The sequence below is a fragment of the Podarcis cretensis genome, assembly GCF_951804945.1.
Source record: "Podarcis cretensis genome assembly, chromosome: 2".
Classification (NCBI taxonomy): Eukaryota; Metazoa; Chordata; class Lepidosauria; order Squamata; family Lacertidae; genus Podarcis; species Podarcis cretensis.
In genome coordinates, this window is record NC_137171.1 from 39287700 (window position 1) to 39311179 (window position 23480).

The 23480-nt window shown below is 40.0% G+C and overlaps 1 protein-coding gene across 4 annotated transcripts in view; it reads right to left on the reverse strand.

Annotated features, from left to right (window-relative positions):
* Nucleotides 1-23480, reverse strand: part of B3GNTL1 (UDP-GlcNAc:betaGal beta-1,3-N-acetylglucosaminyltransferase like 1) — a 173074-nt gene that overhangs the window by 89035 nt on the left and 60559 nt on the right. The window contains exon 1 of one of the 4 annotated variants that reach the window (XM_079966147.1): nucleotides 11433-11451. The exons of 2 other annotated variants lie outside the window; for them this stretch is intronic. The gene's annotated coding sequence lies outside the window, so the exon portion shown is untranslated. Of the gene's footprint in view, nucleotides 1-4490; nucleotides 4510-11432; nucleotides 11452-23480 lie in introns of those variants that run through there. One more of the 4 variants, XM_079966146.1, reaches the window with a different exon arrangement.

Sequence of the window (23480 nt, forward strand, 5' to 3'; positions counted from 1 at the left end):
AAGGCAATCTCCCTCTCACAAGATTAACTTTGGAAAGGGTAAAATGTCTGGAACCCATTTTTGATGGGATACTTAAATTTGCATATGTGAAACAGTTCACGTTAAAGTGGTCTACAAAATTTCACCCATGTGTCAAGATTAATCTTGAATCAGTTTTATTAATTCCTCTCCTTAAATTTGTGAAAATATTCAACTTATTCTATTCTATCTGTGCATGCATGTTACCTTTAAAGGTTATCCAAAAAACACAAACTAGTTTTCTACAGTTTGATCTGTTTAACCCAAATGCAAACAAAAAAGCAGGTACAATTACACAAGAGCCTGCCTTAAAGTATGTCATACATCAAGAGGGAGGGAAGGGTAGCAAAGGAGGAATTGGCTGGTGGTTAAAATATCACTGGTAGGAAAAGCAGGGTTGAAAAGGTCTTTGAAAGTATGGCATACTTTATGGACGGTCCTTAGTCATTGCAGCATAACTGCCAAAAGACCTCTCACACACTACAACCATTTAAGTTGCTTCCAACTCTTGACACACTAGGATTTTGTAGTTATGCACATGAATACGATTTTCAGTAATGTCTGCATAAGCAGTTAGGGATGGACTTTCAGTGGGAGAGTTTTTTGTTGTTGGCCCATTGCACAACTTCACACTGCAAATTTTATTGGTTATATTTTAATCTATTATACAAGAATCAGGAACAGCAATTATGATTCTAATATACACTCCTAGAGGGAGTTTTAAGGCAGGATAACGGCCAACTCTTAGTAATATTAATTTGGTCGTGAAGGGAGTAGTTGAACTTCTTATAGCAGCTGGCTAAAAATGACCCCATGAGCTGTAATGGGATAATAAACCTGCTAATTGTAATCAGACAAGAGAGTACAGTCGGAGCACAATAAACCCTCAGCATAACAAAAAGGCAGGTTATCTTGAAATGACAATCCAAAAGGTGCTACCCACAAAAACAGCTGGACTGCAGAAACATTTGTGAGCCAATTTCCCTAGGAAGAATTACAGTTCACTATCTAAACAATATATCACATCACGCAAGCATGGAAGAGCAAGAGCATTGAGAGGGAGGGAAGAAGACTCACTTCTTCACACCCTAATGCTCCATGCTATCTCCCACATCTCCTAAAGGGAATGGGTGTCAAAGGGAAGTAGTGGCCTTGCTCCTTCTTTCAGGAGCCCCATCCCACCCTGATTGATTTGCCCTACTCACTGGAATTGATGGGTGAGTTGGTATTGGAAAAACAAACCCCTTGGTGTGTTCCAAGGGCAAAAACCAGCTCTACCCCAGAGCAATTGTGGGGCCATAGCTTGAGCACAAAATAAGGCAACAGGCAAATTCCTTGGGTGTTCTCCTTGGTGCTGCAACAACCAACCTCCTTTGCTCCATGAGCGCCTTCACAGAACAGGACACTCGGATTCCAATAATAAGGTTATACGCTACATGGATTCTGGGTTTCAGAACTCTTATTTGATTAATTACTCTTCTACTTCCGACCCCAACACAGTTCTCTTTCCCCATCTTCCAACTGTGCCCTTTTGCACATTCTCTCACTATCCCTCCTTTCACCCAAACGTAATCTGCAAAAATTTATATTCCATAGTACAAAAGTTCAATATGATTCCTTTATTCCATATCACTTTAGCAAACAAGCCATGTTGTTGCATTATTGCAGTTATTGTTCAAAGAGAATTCAAGACGTAGATAAGAGGAGCTATATTTTTTACGAGTCTACTTTCCACTAAACTAAATTAAAATTTTAATTCACCTATGAATTTCCAGTACATGATCAAACAGAGAGTTAGTAATTATGTTTGGAGATTAAAAAAGAGAAGAGTTATAATGGAAAATAGTATTTCTACATATGACCAGTAACCAAAGAACTCCCACACACTTATTCATTATCTCTCTCACACACAGTCTCTCTCCCTCACTTACTTACATGCATGAAAAGTTAACAACCTCTAACATTCCCAATATTGCATTATTATTCAACTTGATCCTGCTCCACATCAACTAATAAGAAGGTCTAATGAAAGAAACAACCCAAATACATTACAGATTTTAATTTTCTTTTTACCAATTGATGCATTAATTTTAAATTAGGCATTTTACTGCAGTTTCATTACAATCTATCATTTTCCATCAAAAAATACAAAAATTGGGTTATTCCTAAACTTTAAATACAGCTCTCAAATATATTTTACAGATTTCATATACTGTGTGCACTACTGCAGAGTTGGGTCAGGTGACATACATATACCCCACTCTGGAAAAGATATACCTTTTCCCTAACCAAGAAAAAAAGGCTGAGTTTTGAACACTTAAAAAAAAATGGCAATAGTAACAAATCACCAAAGCCTAAACCAAATTATTTTTTGTTTCACCTTCAGCATAACCCTTTGGTTTGAATTTCATAGAATATTTATCCTCTTGAGTGATTGGAATATAGAAGCATTATGACCCCCCCAGCCTCTCTGGGATCTACACAAACTTTGAGAAATGACATAAATAAAACATTAAGTCAAGCTAACTGAAAAGTGTTGCTTAACTTCAGAGGGTTTACAAATAACAGGTGACTGGAAATGACTTCTTCCTCCCAAAAAGTGTAATCATTTTTATCAAATTATTCTTAATTGCAACAAGCATAAAAAGCTCCCAGACACTGAAAGTAAAGGGATATGCTCTATGGCAACCATTCATAAAGTTTTTAATTCATGAGGTTCTTACTCAAGTGCCCCAAAACTGAACATCCTAAATCTGTCAAAAAAAAAAGTAAGGAGTATTCTTTTAAGAGATGACTGCAAGGGGAAAAGGTTGTTCCAAACTATCTTCCAGAATAGATTCTAGTACTTTCAACCATACAGTTCCACCATACAGTTTCAAATACTTTATCATGCACTTCCAACTACACTAAAAGCTGTGCAAGATATATAAAAAAGTTATGCCTCTGTGCAAGCAGTTCAGAATTTGGAACATATTGGCTTTGTTCATGCTTCATGGTATGACATAGGAAAAAACAAATAATGGTTTACTTTGAATGAATGAGCAAGTGTGCTGATGCATCATTAAGCATTGTTTATTTTCCCCTTCCCATACCTTTTTCTTCCTTCCATTTCATGTCCCTCTTTTTTTCCTGCTCATTTTGTTTTCTCAAACAAGTTGTAGGTGGGTTTGAATAGAGAGAAGACTGAAAGTATAAGGAATGCTCCTGTTCAGTTCTCCAGCTAGCCAGCCTTGCCATCTTCCATTCCACCTCTCACCCCGTTTTCGTTTTTTCTTATTGTCCCTCCAGAGTCAACCATCATTCTGCTGCCAATAAGCATGTTCAGTCCTTACTGGGCTATTTGGGGACTCCCCCCCCCCTTTGGGTTCTTTCTGTTAGAATTCCTGCTCCGTGAGTGCAGTCATGGGATTGCTGTCTATCACATGACAGTGTATGTTTTGACTCCACAGAGTGGGAAGTGACAGAGACAGGATGTTTGTGTTATTGTGTTCCGTGAAGTCGGACTATTGTCCTTTGTTCTTTCTCTTTGCTGTCTGATGCTAGAGAGAGAGGGAGCCATGTTGCAGTGCTTTGTGTGTGTTTATATGTAAATAATGTAGATTAGCCAAAATGCTGAGTTGCCGAGGTCTGTTATGCAAGCTGCGAAGACTCCGCGGATCCCTAAGTGTGCCAATGTCTTTTGGCATCGGTCGCTGTGATGTTCAGGCAGAAGAAAGCTTTTGAATCTCCCGAACGATCAACTAGGAGGGAGGGAACATGCCAGTTGGGCATGTGTCTCTACCAGGGTCCTACTCGAGTGTAGGACGAGTTCCTGACACTTTCCCCTACAGCATTAGGAGTTTTGGGGGGGACTTCTGCAATCCTTGTGGTTTACCTAACCTACCAATACCTTCATGGTGTGTTACGATGACGCCATTTTGTCTACATAAGGGGCCAGCACCAGAAATAGAAGGGATGCCATTAAGATAAGACTGGTGGAATTAAACGGGGATGAAGAAAACAATGCATACAAAATTGCATCAAGCAATCCTACTGATTTATACTTTACATTTATAATTTTAATACAATATAATAATTTCAAAAGGCCACAAAACCTAGTACTAATTAATCTAATTTTTCATTAAAATATTCCTAATCTATTCCATGCTTTTAAATACTTAGTTTTCATATCCTTCTCACAAATCCTAAACTTGCCTCCCTACTTCCTCCTCAGTCGTTCGACAGATGAATCGACTTCTATCAACTCTCCAAGACCCCCCTTTCCTGTCTCAAATCACTAACCAAAACCATCAGTATGTTTGTCTTTTCCCATCTGATGCACTTTAACCAGCTCCCCCTCTCTTATCTTTTTCCTCCCCAAGTAATTATCTCATTTTTCCTTCTCCCACATTTCAGCTGCAGCCTTTCCTCTCACCACTCCACATTCATTCTGCTCTCTCCCCCACGTTCTCCCTGCATGCCTTTCCACCTACCTTAAGCCACTCTGCATAACTTCTCATTACTTCCTCCCCAGAGATAAATGCAGACACTGCAGCCCACACTACATCCTAAAAAAAGTACTAACTGACTTGACTAGGCATATTTCTAGATTTTAAAACTAGATAAACATAATAATGCAACATGAGCAAGTAGTAGTTAAGTGAAGATGAAGTTTGCAATTTAGAATAGGAAACTGGGTGTTTTTTCAAATGTATTTTTTTAATCAGATGGTTCTGATTAATTATGTTCTAAATGTTGAAGGATTAGCTGTATAATAATCTTAGCATAGAATGATCCAAGAAGGGAAATGGGATGAGAGAAACAGATCCTTTCACTAGAAAAATGGATGCTAATTTGCATGGTGTACTATCTGCCATAGAGGGGATGTGTCCAAGTAGAGAAGGAATGGGAGAAGCTGTGCTTCTGCAAATAATTTCTTCTTTGTCTTGCCTGTTCCATTCTACAATGGAGATAATAAAGCATCTCTCCTGCCTTCCCCCAATCCTTTCCCTCCATACTCAGAGGAAGGAAGAAACACACCGATTATGCAGTGATGGAGTGAGAAGGGGTCTTTGGTATTTCCAGGGAGATTGGGTGAAGAAGAAATAAGATGGAGTATTAATTTATTTCCCAGGTTGCTGAATTATCCAGTGACTGTGGAGGGGGACAGACATGAAATCCCCATGAAACTTCACTGGACATTTCAGAAACTGTTATTTGCTTCTCATAAATTAAAGAAATCCCTGGTATTTCTAGGAAAGACAGGAGGGATGTTGAGAGAGAGTGTGCATGAATGAATGAATGGAGCTGAATGCTCTGTTTACATGCATGTACATGGATCTGGCCGTGTGCATGAGAGAAAGAATGCACGTAAGAACTACTGCAGGTCTGTGGAATTCTACTTTTTCATATAACGAAGTAAAAAAAAATCATTCAAGAATGACATTGCAAAAATGGGTAATCATGTATTTGCTAATACCTCTTAACAATTCCATTTATTGAAGAGAAATGAAGCATTTCCGTACAGGTTTTTTTATATGTTCACTGTGGTGAAATTGGGGCTTCCAGCAACAAACAGACAAAAAGAACTCACAGGTGCTATTCAACTAAGCTGTTATCAAAGTACTTGCTGAAATAATTGACCCAACTTGGTCATGTTCATTAATTTCAGTGGGTTTATTTTGAGTAAAACTTAGTTGAATATAATCCCATATTTTCTTTTGAAACAAAAGATATGCTCAGCTGAGCTAAAGAAGCACTTTTCATGTCTTCAATATCCCATGGAAAAAACATGAAGAGACAAGAATGTCAATCCAAACAAGTGATATTACGTTGCCACAAATTAACAGACCATTAACTAGACTCCACTGATCACTTTAGGATTTTCACCATTACTGTTTTATGTGCCTGCTTGGCAGTGGCAATTTTACATTTACAAAAGTATCTTAGCAGCAAACAGTGCCCCGCCCCCCACTAAAAGCCTCTTGTTTTATTACTACTCCTCGGTTCTGGCATCAACAGATACCATCTATGACTATAGGGAGAAAATAAGTTTGCCAATCAGAGAGTTACAGTTTTATAACGAAGCCAGTCCAGTTCCCAAAGGAAAAGATTGTATTCATAAATCTCAGAGACTGTTAAACACAGCTTATTTTTATAGTTCCTTATAATCCCGAGTCTTCAGAGAAACCAGATCTTTATTGCTATCATCCTCTGGAACTCCAAGAGAGTGTACAAAAAGAAGCTGGAGAATTTGTAAACTTTATATCCAATATTCACTTGTTACTCGTTCTTTCCAACGATAGATATTCAGAAATAAGTGGGGTGTACAAGAGGCAAAGTTTTAAAACACAACTCCTATAAATATTCAAACAAAAATTGAAAAGTATGAATATCACATTAATTTACAAACCCAGAATAAAACTCTTTGTATGAATTAATGCTTCAGTACATTCTCATCTGTAATGTTTGGGTGGGTACACTCCAGGATTCTCAAATTTATCCCCGCAAATGTTAACGTGTGCCATCATCACTCACTCTAGTTTCAATTTCACCTTAATATATAAAATAATAAAATAAGGAACGTTGTAAAAAAATATTGTAAAAACAAGTCAAAGAGAACTGCTACATCTGAAGTACTCCTGGGGACTCATTTACCGTACATTCTTGGTGGTCCTGCCCTCGGGTCAATTTTTGTGTGTGTGGATGAATGGATTTCTTATACATCTCAAGACTCCATATACTTCTCATCACAGGTTGTTCCTATTAAGATAGGGAGCTGGTCAAGGATCATAGCCATACACATGGATCAACAAATGACAAGGAACCATTAGGAATGGCAGTGTCAAGAATACCTTGAGGACCTTTTACCCACAACACAGACTTCGTCTTGTTGAAAGCAGGAAGGCGCTTGTTTCTCGGACGTGGAGTCTAAAGCAAATGTGAAATATAAGCCTTTGGCACAACCCACAACTCACATTCGTATCAAAGGTTGTTCTGGGGGGAATTCTCCTTTCCATAAGGCTCATTTTCAATGTCCAAACATAGGGGAAAGCAGAGGAAACACATGCACACAAATGGAAGTCTAGCCAACTCCAAGAACATGCATAATTAAAAGCAATAGTTGCAAAATCAATTCATTAGCTAACAGAATGTATGCAGGTATGCTGTTTCAAAATCTACTAGCTTCCTTTGTGAGAAACAGGTATTAAGAATATTAACAGCACTAATAAAAAAATGATATTACAAGCACTAATATCTCATTTTATACATTTATTCATAACTAGGGGCTGCACCCCTCATCACTTCACTTGCCAACTCTGTTTACCCCCCACTCCCTCACCAACCCTGTCCCTTTTACACCTTGCTCAAAAAAAACCCTCACCCTCAGTTCACCATACCTCCAAGGCTTGCCTGGGCCTGCCTGCTCACTCCTCCACCTTCTGGTTCCCTTCTCCTCACCTTGCCTAGGATGATGGCCCAGCAGGTTGTCTCACTGAAGTCTGAACTACCACCTGCCTGTGACTGCAGCTGACAACATGCTTATGATTTTATATATAAGAGAGAAATGTCATTACATGGCTTGTAATTTTGGTGATTGCGAGCACCCACCTCAAGAGAGCTTTAAAGTTTGCAGTTCAACCCTATGGTAAGGTGAGGAATACATAAGCCCCAAATAACTTCATGCACTAGTGCACACAAGCCACTGCCCATCTCTTAACCAGTTGTGCGTTAACATTAAAAGAAGGGCCAGAGCTCAGTGGTAAAGCGCATGTTTTGCATTTTTTAAAGTCCCTGGTTCAATCCCAGGTATCTCCAGATAGGATAGGGAAGGATTCTTGCCTGATATCCTAGAGAACCATGCCAGCCATGGTCTGATTTGGTGTAAGACAGCTTCATTTGTTCCATATTTGAATAAGTGTGTGTGTGTGTGTGTGTGTGTGTGTGTGAATGAGGAAGAGAGAGCACTATGAGACTTGCACTTTTGTGAGTCCCTTTCCTATCCTACAAAACATTTGCTCTTATTCTGCTTTGATCCCCATGACTCCACAGCTGTTAACATAATTTATCTTTAATAGGGATTTAAAGTTCGCTTTAAAAAAAAGAGCAAACCCTGGATTCACATTAACTGTAGTTAACAGCATTATAATTAGCCATAGTTAAGGCTTACACAAGAAGAGAGGGTCTGGGGGAAATAGCATGTAATCCTGAGTTTTGCACTCTATGGCAAAAGACTGGGAAACATGTTTACGATGCACCTACAAGTGCAACTCAAAATAGATTACACAGCTAACTGCAAAAATGTCATTCTAGCTTCTAAAGCCATTGAGCAGGCGGCTACAGAAATCCAATTATCATTATTTCAAAATAAAAACATAGTTTTTAGGTATCAAATTCTATCATATGGGTAGTATTTGTTTAGACAGACCATTTACATAAACTCTGAAACACAACTTGATGTACCATATAAAAAGGGGGCTGTTTCTCTGCTTTGATATATATTACATGGTATTGCGATGTTTTGTAGACAGAAAAATATACCACGGGATATAAATATACCACGGAACATAGAAGCTGAGCCCTGTCCACCCAAAAGCATCACTTCCATTAGCAACCAGCCCACTGTTGTTGAACACTGAAGTCTTTGACAACTTCTCTGTGTGTCACACTGCTCTTAGCATAATCTGAAAGAATTGCTTGCAAATTCAACACTGAGACAGGAAGTGAGATTAGAAATAAAATTCTTCTGCAAAGCAGATATTTCTGCCAGACCTAGCAAGTTGCTTAAAGAAAGCATTATGCACATAAAAAGTTCCATTATTAAGCAACTTCAGGCATACTGCCTTGTGGAAATTCTATTTTTTCTGCATAACCAAGAATCTATAAGTCCCAAACAATTCTGAATATACCCATAAAAAAGTTTAGAGAAAACCTCAATCTGCAGTATTTAGCCTCTTCCTGTGTTAATGTTTTATAGTCAGCATGTGTTTCCCTCTTTATTTTCTCTTCCCCTCTCCTTCATTGTTTTCACAGCAGCAGATGACGAAATTATCTCTTCAATGAATCATTTTCATCTCAATTTGTATGCCAAGAAATCATGGCATTACTGATGTCACTCAAATCCATCATGTCCTTGTTTGGACTTTAAAGTGAGATGAGTATTACAGCCCCACGAGTTCTTTTCCAACCAGAATTGTAATATGAGAACTCCTCCCTCCTTGCCTATCCCTCTTCACTCACACCTGCCTTTTCCATTTTATCTTGTGACAACAGGCACAATATCTTGGAATATTCCAGGCATTAGAGACACGGGAAACTGACTTTTTCCCAAGAGCACCCCAGTTCTTTGTATGAAGGCCAGGCACGCCTAAAGAGTCCTGAGATGTAGATTCCAAGATAACTGAAACCCAAAGAACTCAGGAATCCTGGAAAAACTACATGTTGCAGAGTGCAGAGGTGCAACCACAGCAGCATTTCAAAAGACACAGGTAGAGAGGGAAGTTGTCCTACAGCAGTGCCTCTGTGCTGCCATTACCAGATGAGGTAAATGGGAAAATGGGGGTGAGGAGGTCTGAAATGAAATTGGTTTGTAATAAATAGAACAGCCTATATATGCTGTGGAGCTTATGTACCGCAGGTATACTGAATGAACACAGACAGGACTCAAAGAAGTGCCTATGCTGGACTACTTCTGTAAAGTGCCTACATATTGCAACAGCAGCTTAAAGTGAAACAGGCAATGCAGCAAGACCTGAATTGGCCATGTCAGGCCAACAAACCACATTCATTATCTGGCACTGACATATAAAATGAATATTGCTGCTTTCTTCAAATTTACAGAAATAATTTAGAGTTTCTCTGTTCCGCCCACCAAACATAATGTAGATGGCAGAAAACCCCATTAAGATCCAACAGACAGAACTAATAAGCATCAAAGACTGTTGCTGCTTAAGAAAAATGTGATGGGAATCTGGATACAGGATATGGATAAGGATAAGGATAAGGATGCCCTCAGAAAGGCCATTTTATGTCTCATATTGCAACAAAATGCTTTTAAGGCACTTGGAAGACCTGGCAGATTTTCTTTAATAACCTCAGAATTATAGCAATCTCTGGAATAATACAATAGTACTGCAAATCCTAAAATTACATTGTAAGACACTAAATATTCCTTGGCAAATGCAAAAATAATTGTCCAGTGAAATCAGAGGGAAAGCATCTGGGCTTGAGGAGGTCTGTCATCTAGGCTATCCATCATCTTTATTTTACATGGCAAATTGTGCTAGGATCCTACTTGAATTTATTTCTCCTTTATAAATAGACTAATTTAATGTGTGTAGCTTGCCTTGCCTTTCTTCCAAACATAAAAAATAACAAGTCAAAAGTATTATAGATCAGATATCACCAGTAACCTGAACTTTTAACCCACTGCTAGGTATTCAAAACAATTGTACTGAATACTTGCACACTCTGGGACGCAGGTGGCGCTGTGGGTTAAAGCCTCAGTGCCTAGGACTTGCCGATCGAAAGGTCGGCGGTTCGAATCCCTGCGGCGGGGTGCGCTCCCGCTGCTCGGTCCCAGCGCCTGCCAACCTAGCAGTTCGAAAGCACCTCCGGGTGCAAGTAGATAAATAGGGACCGCTTACCAGCGGGAAGGTAAACGGCGTTTCCGTGTGCGGCTCTGGCTCGCCAGAGCAGCGATGTCACGCTGGCCACGTGACCCGGAAGTGTCTCCGGACAGCGCTGGCCCCTGGCCTCTTAAGTGAGATGGGCGCACAACCCCAGAGTCTGTCAAGACTGGCCCGTACGGGCAGGGGTACCTTTACCTTACTTGCACACTCAGTTTTGTAAAACACAACAGAACAATGAAAGCTAAGTTGTTATTATTATAATATGATAATGCTGTGCTAGAATTCCCTTGACCCAAACAAGTGCTTCCATGGCTAGACATAGCCAATCATGTTTAGCATATAACATGGTGTGGAAAAATGTTGAAAGTATGATTTAATGCATGTGCTTTGAAGGAAAATATATTGTGTGACCTCTGCGACTGTCAAAGTTCAGGGCTTTGTACTGTTCATATGTTGCCTGTTCAGCAGTAGCTGCTTGGTGACAAGTTCTGAGAACAGAGAAACCATTGGTTTGATAATTTATTAGGCAGGGCCTGGATCAGGCAAATTCATTCCACTTGCTCTGGGCGATAGGAGAGACTGAGTAAGATTCGAGATTCTAGTCAATTGAGAGTAAACTTGTTAGTGAGGGAGAGTCAGTTGAGATTTGACAGTTGGGGAACTGGAGAGAAAAGGAGCTGATAAGGGAAGTGTGAGGGGAAAAGACAAGGGGAAAACCTCAGCAGAAAGCCGAGGCCTAAATATTAATATCAAGTTTATCTCTCTGTTATAATAAAAATTGTAATAATGTCATTGTGCACCCACCTTGGAGGATTTGTAGTGATGCATCACAATGCTGTGACTGGGGACTGGGGACTGGGGACGCAGGTGGCGCTGTGGGTTAAAGCCTCAGCGCCTAGGGCTTGCCGATCGAAAGGTCGGCGGTTCGAATCCCTGCGGCGGGGTGCGCTCCCGCTGCTCGGTCCCAGCGCCTGCCAACCTAGCAGTTCGAAAGCACCTCCGGGTGCAAGTAGATAAATAGGGACCGCTTACCAGCGGGAAGGTAAACGGCGTTTCCGTGTGCGGCTCTGGCTCGCCAGAGCAGCGATGTCACGCTGGCCACGTGACCCGGAAGTGTCTCCGGACAGCGCTGGCCCCTGGCCTCTTAAGTGAGATGGGCGCACAACCCCAGAGTCTGGCAAGACTGGCCCGTACAGGCAGGGGTACCTTTACCTTTACCTTTATCACAATGCTGGATTTGCAAGAAGTCAGTGGAGCAAAATTGAAGGCAGGTTGCACAACAACAGTGTCCATAGTGTGGTGGTAGTGGCCCAAAAGGCCAAATTAAATGTGATTTTGTGTACCCCTGGAAATCCTAGAGTGCGCTTCTAATAGAGGGGTTATGGTGACCTGTTGCTTTATGAAACTGATGATTTTGAAAGTTGCCGCCCACCCCCCAACTGGGGCAGGAATACTGCTAATATGTGAATCACAAGATGCAGCTCAAAGCTAGAACAGTTGCTACATTGTGCAAATGGCTACACATAACACAGGTCCCCAACATGCATACTAATACAATGTAACAGCACACGGTGGGAATCAAAGCTTAGCCAACAGAAATTGGTGGGAATCAAACCTGAATCACCATAAATTGCCAGTGCTTATTGTGCATGCATATTAAACATGAAATGAGGTAATGATTTATTTGATTGGTGATAATTGAAATGCTTTGTTTGAAATGTTATAAATACCACTGCCCGAACACTGGGTGTGGTTGCAGTTTCACAGAACAATCTGACTGTAGCCTATTGCTTTGCAATAAACAATGATGGACTCCTAACACCTTACGTCTCTGAGTTTTATGGGCATAAACTCAGAAGATAAGCCATTTTTGGCTTACAACAATAGCAAGGGAGCAAGTGGATATAAAGACTGGGTGGGGGGGAGTGGTGGTTTAAAACAATGGCAGATTGTGTAAAGCATGGATGAAATGAAATATTTGAGGGCTCTGCATCTTTTCTCTCTCATGATTAACTGGTTAACAACAGCAGCTTCTCTCCATGTACAGTCTTAGAATGGTGCCTGCATGCTTTGCTTTCTAGCTTTCTTCACAAATGTCCAAATGACTTACTTTCTTAAATGAAAGCTAAGAGTCTGGAGCCCCTGCATGCTTAAAGCCTGTTACACGTGTGACACACCCTGTCAATGACCCTGGTTACAAAGGATGGGGCACTACATTTTTCAGTTCAATGAGAAATCAAACACAGAAAGGGTTCCAAAACCATAATGCTACGGACCTTCAGCACTGCTTGTTTGTTAACATTTCACGTATTTCTTGCTCTTAAATATCACATTTGCTCAGGAAACTCCTGTAATGGATTTCACTTTTCTTTACTTTTGAAACACTCTCCAAAATACGATTTTGGAATGCAGTTTTTGGCTATTTGTGGTGGCAAGGATTAAACAAGATGCACCCTTCGACTGCTTTTGGATATTAGTTTTTGACATAGTACAGTTTTTACCACTTGTCTGCCTTGTACGTAAATAAAAGTTGACTGTGCCACTAGCACTTGCAAAGGGTTTGGAGAACAAAGGATTGCTGATGGATTTCACTCAATGAGGATGATATTAAATTTCAGCAGAATGAAGGCAAAGAATGAATTAGAATTCCATGACTTGATTAAAAGCCCCTAATTACACAATTATTGCTTGTTAGGACAAGTCTCCTATACAGCTTCTGTCATCAACTAACAATAAGTTATGCCCACCTGAAAATTGGGATGTACTGGTAATAATAATTAAAAAATGCTACATGAATATGTTCTTTGTCCATTCCAATACTGTAGCTTCTGGGTTAAATGAAAGGCATGGATCTGTCAAAATAGCTATTTCTTCTTTACTGATCACTTTGCTGCACGTGCCTCACTTTTTGGAGAACTAGCATAAATAGAGGTATTGTTCTGGAATATTAACTTGATGTACAGAAGATTTCCCACTCCATGCAACAAAACTTAAGACCTACCAACAACCCTTCAATATCCATTTGACACTGTGGAGAAGAGTGTAGCTGCAAATAAGCAGCCTTCTTGCCTTTCCGATATCTAGTCAACATTATTTCATCCAATATACATGTCTAGAGCACTCAAAAAAGAAGGTGTTAATTGAATAGCCTCATTTCTTGCCAACTTTTAAACCACTACTTTATCCAGCTACACTGCTGGCATGTCCTCTGCATCAGGCTTTCAGATATGTTTCTTTGTATTTTTCATCAGCCTATCCCCAAAGAGACTATTTTACAAATACTCAATCTCACTCTGTACTGTTTACCAAAGCTGTGCGCACTCAGACTTCACAGCACAAAGTATCCGCACAGATTTCCATCCTACAGTGATAAAAAAAATGTTTATTAAAAGAACTCTGCAGTTGAAAAACTGAAACTATAGTGGTGAATAATGTAATTCAACTGTCTGAAGACAAGGCAAATCCAACCTTCTTGTTCTCTGCTCAAAGGATATTCCTCCATCCCTTTCCATTCTCAACAAATTGCACTATCTCAAGTGACACGCTGTCCCTGTCTGCGCACCACTACTCCAGGCCCCCAGCCCTGCATGTTGTTGAACAGCTCTGAGAGTGATCCTGGACTGAGCAATGCTCATCTCAGCATAAATGCATGGATGTTTCTCCCAACACACTGAAATGCTAAGACCTATGAATATGGGGCTTAAATCCTACTTCTCTTCTCCAAGCCTCTATAAAACAATGCATCGTTAGATGATACTTTAAAGGAAGTTTGTAAGCAAATGAGAATGAGTAGCTATTTTTTTTAAAAAAATAGTGAAGTTTGTCTGCCTTGCAACACAGGAAAATGATCACATAATGTTGAACACTGGAAGCGGACTGGACTGCTTAAGGCAGGCATGGCCAAACTTGGCACTCCAGCTGTTTTGGGACATCAATTCCCATCATCCCTGACCACTGGTCCTGTTAGCTAGGGATGATGGGAGTTGTAGTCCCAAAACAGCTGGAGTGCCAAGTTTGGCCATGCCTGCCTTAAGGAGTCCAGTCCATGCGATTTCTGTGCTCATCCAGAAGCAAAGTTCTTAACCTGAGGTACTATTTCTGGATTAGCGGAGTCTGTAACCTGAAGCGTCTGTAACCTGAAGCGTATATAACCCGAGGTACCACTGTACTTAATCACAATCACAAAAACACATCCTATTGACCAAGATATTCTGACTTAGCAGCCTGTAGCAGCCTTTGATTGTAGAGAAATGGCAGGTTTTATACACCTCCTTCTTCCTAGTGGTAACAGACCTGAACATAAAATTGATAGTTATCCTTTTATATCTGAACAGATATATTTGTTTGTAACCTTTTAAAATCTTACACAGAAAGCTCCATGTAAGGGGTACCATGTGCCCAAGCTAAAGACATGTGGCTGTTGGAAAAGTAACCCTCTTTCCACCATAATAGCTGTTCCTTTCTCTTGTGTCAGGACCGCACTGGATCTACTGCCAAAAGTACTGATCCACATTCAGCCCCCAATCTCTGGTTCCTTTCCTGCCACAGCTTCAAAACTGGAGAACTCTTTTTTCCTGGTTGCGTTTTCTGATGATATGTCCAACATCCTTATAGGGCATACTAGTGAAAAATGCAGTCAATAGGAACAGTTGTTCTGGGCGATTTGCCAATATCCACTTTGGCTAGGGATTCCACTGCCCTATAACCTTTTCCCTGCCCAAGGACTTTGCGATGGAGACGGGAAAAGAACTGTGAAAGTGTTGCTGCCATTTCTTGAGTTTGCATGCAATTAAGATATTACCAGCCAGATATGTCAAGACGAGACAGCTCATCTGAAGACTCATTTTAAATGTCTCTTTCGATGAGGAAGAAATTAATATAATTGAAGAATCAAGTGTTAACTGTGGTAAACATGAACATGCTCTGAGAAACAAGGATAGAATGAAACAATCCTATATTAACTGCTTGAAAGGCTGAAAGTGAAGGAGAGAAGACTGTATTTATGCAGGCAACTTTCCACTTACATGGGGGTTACGTTCCCGGGGTAGCGCATAAAGCCAAACCACATATAGTCAAAACACATTGGGTTCAATGACAGGTAGGCTTGCCAAAATCTTTTTTTCCAGACCATCCCCTTTCCTCCCCCATAAATGCACTCAAGTTAAATGTGTGTAAGCTGCGAGCTACTTATTACAATGCATTTATTTGCACGCTTGACTCTCTCTACAAGCAGGAAGAAGGTGAGGAAAGATGTTGGCTGTTGTGGTGGTCTTTGAGATTCAGGATCTCCACCTCAAGGTACCAAAATTGGCCTAGAACATCACACTTACTGTTTTATAGTAATTACTATGAGGTGGTCTGGATGGAGAAAGAATAAAGACTAGTTCCCCCAAAGCTAAGGAGTTGAAAAGTTTTCTTTCTTCCATTGGGGGATGGTGATTCTCATTCTTCTACCCTACTCTGAGAAAAGGAGATAAGAGACATCATGGGAGGGCAAGAATGGAAGTGTTTTGAAGCCATGGTTAAAAGTGGGATATCTAGGGTTACCATTGACAGCAGTGCATATTACCAGCCAGATAGATCAAGGAGAGGATACCTTTTGCTCATTCCTGTAATCAATATGTGTCATCTTCTTTCACAAAGAAAAACATGAATTGAAAAAAAACCAACACCCAGCATTTTAATCTTTCCCGTTATATCAATTAATATTTTGCTGCATTAGCTAATGGGAGCAGTTCACAGGAAGTATAAAGCCATTGCAGTCAGCAGCACAGGTGACCTGGGAGCAAAACCTGCTCTCACCACCAGCCAGTACTGACTTTGCTGCCTGGGGCAAGGGGAGGTTTTGCCTTTGTCTCAATAGCATCATGAGCTGCAGTTCCCTTACCTCCTGCCACAGAAGTAAATGACTGTGTTCATTTATACAAGAGAATATAAAGCAGGTGCAGCTTTCTTCCCCCCAAATAAACCATATAATTATTGCCTCCAGGCCACAGGCTTTCAATCAGTGCCAATCAGTTGAACGGTTTTTGGAGCCTTTCAGTGAATAGTTCATTGACCACAAACAAATGACAATTATTGCTTATTGTGTACAGCATGCAGATTGATTCAACTTCAAGCTACATGCTGATGCTCAGCGGATCTGAACTACATTATGGGATGGCAGTGAATCAGTACATACCAGTGTATGATCAAGCTGGTAATCTAGACTCTAGCACATCCTAACTAATGGTGCAATCACATATCAAAGGCCTACAACAGCTTTAGCATACACCTCACTTGCTTTCAGTGGTACAAAGTACCTTTCCTTGGGCTTCACAAAGTACCAGAGCTAAAGAAATAGCCATGAAGACAGCCAGATATGAGTCTGAATTGAAACACTGATGTTTTGTCCATATTGGGACTTGTTGATTCCACCACTGAAGGGGCTAAAAAGGCAAATACTGGAAAGTTGCTTGTAGTTTTGCTCAGTACTTTCAGGAGATGGTCCTAGACACTGCTATTTTTCTAGAAAAAGAGGTGCTAGTATTCACCATGAACGCCTCCATTGTTCTCTTAGAATGGCAATAGTGCCCACCTGAGAGGTGCCGCAAATTCCAGCTGAAAAATGGCCTGATCCTAGGTTGCATTTTATAATGCACTGCAAAATGATACAGAAACACCCTGCCTAGTTTATTTAGTGTTTGATTCCACTCCCTGGTGGGAGGGCGAGATTTTGCCTCTCCTTGTTATTAGCTTTTGCTGAGAAGTTAATTCTAATAACATATGCAAATCACAACCAACCATCATAACAAACATTACCCAAAAAGCCATGAGAATGCAACACTCATCGTTCACTTCTGTTTCCTCATTTTGCCCTGGCTCAGCTCGGTTGTTATTGCTTTACTCTGGCTGTATGGACACTGGAGGGGTGTACACAGGTAGGAAGAGGTGTGCCATTGTATGCTAAAAGAACATTTTTTGTACAACATGTCCAAAAGATAGTAAACCGATGTTTAATCTTAATTAGGTGGATTTCTCCGGAACAGTCTGTACTGATGGAACGGACCCACCCCCAGCTTTCCCAGAACCATAGAAAAAAGAAAAGAAAAATGACAAGGCAGCCCTCAAGTATGAAGCCTGCTGCATCAGAAGGCTCCTGCCGTAAAGTCAACGGGAGAGTCTTTAATGCCCATGGAGTTTGGAACCTTTCATGGATTGCCAGAAAAAGCAAGTGTCCACCCTGAGAAGAGAATTCCTTGAGTGTGAAGCTCTGGCACAGAGGCAACCACTGTGCTCTTACTGAACATTTAAGGCATATCATTCCACACTTCAGTAACATAAAAGCCTCCTAAAGAAAATGCAGCACTGTTGTTGTTTTTTTAGAAAATGTGCCAGGCAGAGATAAAGATTTAGCAATATTTTAAAGTAAAAATGGTGGGAGACAAAAAGCTTAGTATGGCATCACATCTCTCCTTCAGATTACTGTAAACCAGTCTTTCTCACCCTTCGGGTCCCTAGATGTTGTTGGAGTGCAACTCCCATTATCCATGACCACTGGTCCTGCTAGCCAGGGATGATGGGAGTTGTAGTCCAGCAACATCTGGGGACCTAAGGGTGAGAAAAGCTGCTGTAGGCTATGATACATGGATATCTGCCTAAATATAAGACTCCATCCCAAAGAAAGAAGTACAAATAATCAGTGTTAAAATGTTTCAAGTGTTTACACAAAACATTGCTAAGATACTATCATAAAACAAACGCAGAAGAAAATGGTTTGTAGAATACACAGAAAAGTAATAAATCAACCCACACTGTTATTTGTTCTGCATCTAGCCAAAGGAAAAGGAAATGATAAGTACATGACAGACTCATCAGAATAAACTGTACCAAATTTAATCTTCTCCTTTGATAATAACTGATGGATAGATAAGAGGTACCAGTACATACTGGGCATAAATATATCTCATTTTCAGTAAGCCTTCTCTGACAGTTCCACACAAAATGGTCATAAGCAAATCATTTGCACATCAACAAGGATGATTAAGAATTAGGTAGATTTTACCATTCTAGCAATGAGTGTCTTAATTTTAAACAAGAAAGGGACACTGATTAAAATCTTAAAATGGGGCACACATGAGATGAGGACTGGAAAATACAGTGGTAACTCAGGTTAAGTACTTAATTCATTCCGGAGGTCCGTTCTTAACCTGAGACTGTTCTTAACCTGAAGCACCACTTTAGCTAATGGGGCCTCCCGCTGCTGCTGCGCCGCCGGAGCACGATTTCTGTTCTCATCCTGAAGCAAAGTTCTTAACCCGAGGTACTATTTCTGGGTTAGTGGAGTCTGTAACCTGAGGCGTCTGAAACCTGAAGCGTATGTAACCTGAGGTACCACTATACCTTAAAACAACTTTCAATATAATATGACAATTCAAACTTGTCCTGATTAACTAGAATTTAATTTTTGCTGCATTTCTGAAACTGTCAGCCAGTGGAAAGAGTTGGAGGTAGGGAAATACACAAACTGGGAGGCACACAAGCAGGCAACAGACTCTAAAGTAACTAGTAAATCATAATGTTATCTTTCAGACTATGTCAGCAATAAGCTGATGCTGTTAAAATAATAAATTTAATTTTGCAACCATTTGAAGCAGTACTTTTGGCACAGGCCATGTTTTGTCAGAGGGTGTCTGTCTTTACATAGTTTCCTCCTGCTGGGGAACTCACCAGAACCCAAGCATATTTTTTTAAAATAAAAAAAAAGCACTGCAATATTTTGGTGAAATTCAGTGGTTAAAACTCAATCTGATAGAGAGGCTGAGGCTTCTAATATATTTTAATCTGTGTGAGTTAATTCGAATGTATTTGCTGCTTTAAAATTACTAACTGCCTTAAGTCTTCAGGGTGAAGCAGACTGTAAAAAATGAAGAGTTGGGTATACTTGAATCAGATTGCGTATACTTGAATCAGGTCTCAGCTGAATTGTCAGGCTCAGTTTTAAATGTTATATTAGAAGTAGTATGTTAATCATATGGCAGTTTCAGACCCAAGACCTATGAAGAAAGATGCAAATAAAACGATGACTACAGCTGCATCCCTCTCTCCTCTTCCAATCATCTTGCTTCTATAGAAAGCAACAACTACAATTTGGGTCAAGGCCAGCATCAGCACTCATCAGAGGAGGACCAGCACCAGGGTCACCCTTCTTAAGTGGCAGCAGCAGCATCCATGCAGGTGGTTATCAACAGGTGGCGGTCCTGAGAATGAACCTACATTTTACAATAGGTCACGAAACAAATGATCCCACACAAATCAATACAGGCCAAACTAAACATGACAAGCATGTTTCTTTTCAATGCCCTGTCCATATATAAACAAGGAATTCAAAAGATCTTTTAAGGGTAACAGCAGTTTACACACTCATTTTACAGGTAAAGCAAAATACTCTCCTGTTCACTGCTTTATATGGGAATGTGGCTGATCTCGAAGCTCACCTTGATCAACCTGACACACCTCACTTGGCCTTAAAAGGTTTCCAAATGGAGGCACTTTTCAGCGGGCAGGGAACAGTACATTAGTCATGTGTACTCACTGCTCAACACAAGAAAAAATGAGAATAAAGCTGAAAAACAGATACGGCTCTGCTGATAAAACAGTCTGTATTTTAGATGTTTCTTGGCACATAAACATCTGAGAAACCAATCCTAACAGGACGACGATGTTGGAAAATCATAACTTGAAGGAAAACTACAATGTTGCTTGATGTTTTAAAATAACAATATAAGGGAAGCTGGAACTAAGACATCTATAAATTTGAGGGAAATGGCATTGATTTGGTAAGTTTAACAAAGCACAGTGGTGAAACAGAGAAATGGAAAAGCTCCTAGTTGTGAGCCAAAAACAGGAATTAGGAGACTGAGTTTAAAGCTTTATCTTCTCTCTTCCTAGAGCTAGACTCCAGTTGTCACACAACGCTGCTCTCTGTTTTTATTGGCTCAGCTCCTTCCAAAAAACAGAGTCAAAACTTTCTAAAAGGATTAAAAGTTTACTATTCCATTGTTAGCCTAAACTACTTCTATAAGCGTAAATCTATGCAAGTATTATGTCCCGTAATTATTTTGTACTGTAAAAGACACGCCGCAAAAAAACATAATAAAAAGACACACAAAGTGATATTTGCTTTGTGGCAGGTGGACTAAAGAGAGGAAATCCCTTTGTGTATTTCCGTATTTGTTACATAGCGTACAGTAACTGGCTTGGTGCCTATGCCACAAACAAAATCTTAATTAATCTACCTCACAATAAGTACAGCGCATGAATGTGGCCAAACCCAAGCATGGAACTCTGTGTTAATACAAACCGCTCTATTTTAGTCCTTAACTGCCACTGGAATAGGAATGAAGCAGTGTGACCGTTTACCAGAAAACTGTATCACAAAACAGAACAAACCCCCTGCAGTCTTAAAATTCATTGTATCTTGAAGTTGGCCTTGAATTCTTTGCAGCTGGCAGAAAGAAGAACAAACATTACTACATGCAGAGCACTGACACCCACAGCACTGAGCAGGCTGATCTCATGTGCCTGCATAATAACTGCAATCCCCGGTGGCATTTTCAACTTGGAAAAGCCCAAGAGTCTGTTAACTGTTAACTACTGAGGGCCTTATTCATGAGACTTTTATTCTGGGAAATGCCCTGAAAGCACAGCTTGTACTCTTCCTATGGAAAGAACCCTACTATCGTCTACAGATTTATTATATACACTTCCCAATAATATTTTATGCTCAATAGCTACACATAGCCAAGACAGGGCAGATAAAAGTGAAATCAGAACTAAATGTACAGACTGGTGTAACTCAAGTTTGGTATTTCTCCTCCTCCTGCATACACACCATCCCTTCCCAAAATTCATGCCAGTTTTAAATTAAAAAAAAATCCAGTGCAATGCTTTGTGTCATTGATCTTCGATTTGAGACAGTGATCCTACTGGCTAAGCGTGTTCATAATTGTAGTATTATGTTTAGGGGTGTATGTATCATTTTATTTTTCCTTTGTATTTATTGTCACACCAGCAATTGAATACCACATTTGGAAGATAATAAAGATTCTTATGGGCTTGCCCAGCAACGTAATCTGCCAAACTGCTTGAATTTTTTATTACTGTTAACCTTTATGTTTCACCTTGTTGACCTTTTGGGTGAAAAAGGTGGCATAGAAACAAACTCCCCCCCCCAAAAAAAAAACCCATACAGTGATTTATCACTATTAATATTTCCACTATTACAACAACTACAACTACTACAAGAAAGCATTTCCCTTTCTAAAAACGAACCGTGGATTCAAGTTTTGTCCGAACACATATTGCGCCATACTCTACTTTTAGTTCTCTCTTTATTTTGGTCAAAACTACCAACGCAATGCAGACACACAATGTACATTAGCTGATGTTCAATATTTTCAGCACAAATGATTTATATCAATTAAATAGGAATTTCAGGTACAGGAATAATAGAAAATCTACACAGAAAAAAGAAAAAAACCCTCTTCAGAAGCAACTATAGTTTATTTTCCCACATTAATTAAGAAAGCAACAGTAAACAATTTTTGTAAGTGAAAACTTTAGATATAGAAATAACGTAGAATAACTTACGTAGATAATAAAGCAATAACTGTAAATATATTCATGCTGCACTCTGATTACAGCTTTCCTAACAAGCAAAGCTATTAATAAATTACATTCTTCAATTTGTTCTATTTTTGGCTTTAAACATACTAAAGGACTCAGTTCTATAATATACATTCTAACAGTTGTGTAAGGAGGGCAGATATGTTCTCCAAGCTCCACAAAGTAGCTACTGTTAGAAGGCTGCTTAAGAATTAATTGACTCCATATGCAAATGAAAGCCCCATCAATCCTATTTAGCTTCCTGTTCTGCAGTTAAAATTGACTAATACTCTTTAAAACTGCCACTCTGTGGATTCCTCCTCAATGCATTCTTCAACCTCCCTCATATAAATAAGACTTTGTGGGGGGGAAATAATTTCAATATGCCTGACAAAGCAATGTTCCTGAAGAGGCCAATTAGTACACAGTGTATGGTATTTTTTAAGTATAAAACAAATTTCCTTTTATTGTTTCATAATGAAAACCCTTCAGACAAGCATGCTGCTCTTACTAGTATTACAATGTGAAATTGACTGATATAATTTTTATAACATCCACATTGAATTTTGATATAAAACAATATAATCATGCAAATATTTAAGGGTTGTTTGTATATTCCCCACTACAGTTGCCTGTACTGCTGCTCCCTCACAGTGTCCTTTCCTCTGGCCTATAAAGCAGCTATTCACTAATCTCATTTTAAGGACTGCAGATTCCTTAAAGCAGGGTGGGGAACTCGTGGCCCTCCAGATGTTGTTGGACTACAACTTTCATCATCCAATGGCCAATCTGGCTGGGGCTGTTGGGGGTAATAGGTTTCCCACCCCTGCATTAAAGATAGGCATGTGTCATGGCAGTAATTGCAACACCACACTGCCAACTTCATATTGCATCTAAGAAACCTATCGACCTAGTATGGGGAGAGACAAGCACATCAGGGGGTGAGGCGTGGGTAGTTAACAGAATAGGTGTGTTTCACATATGCTATCGATTCAATATGTCTACACTCTCTCCTACTTCATTAAATGGGCTTGTTTGAGACAAGCTAAGGGACACGGGTGGCGCTGTGGGTTAAACCACAGAGCCTAGGACTTGCCGATCAGAAGGTTGGCAGTTCGAATCCCCGTAACGGGGTGAGCTCCCATTGCTCGGTCCCTGCTCCTGCCAACCTAGCAGTTTGAAAGCACGTAAAAGTGCAAGTAGATC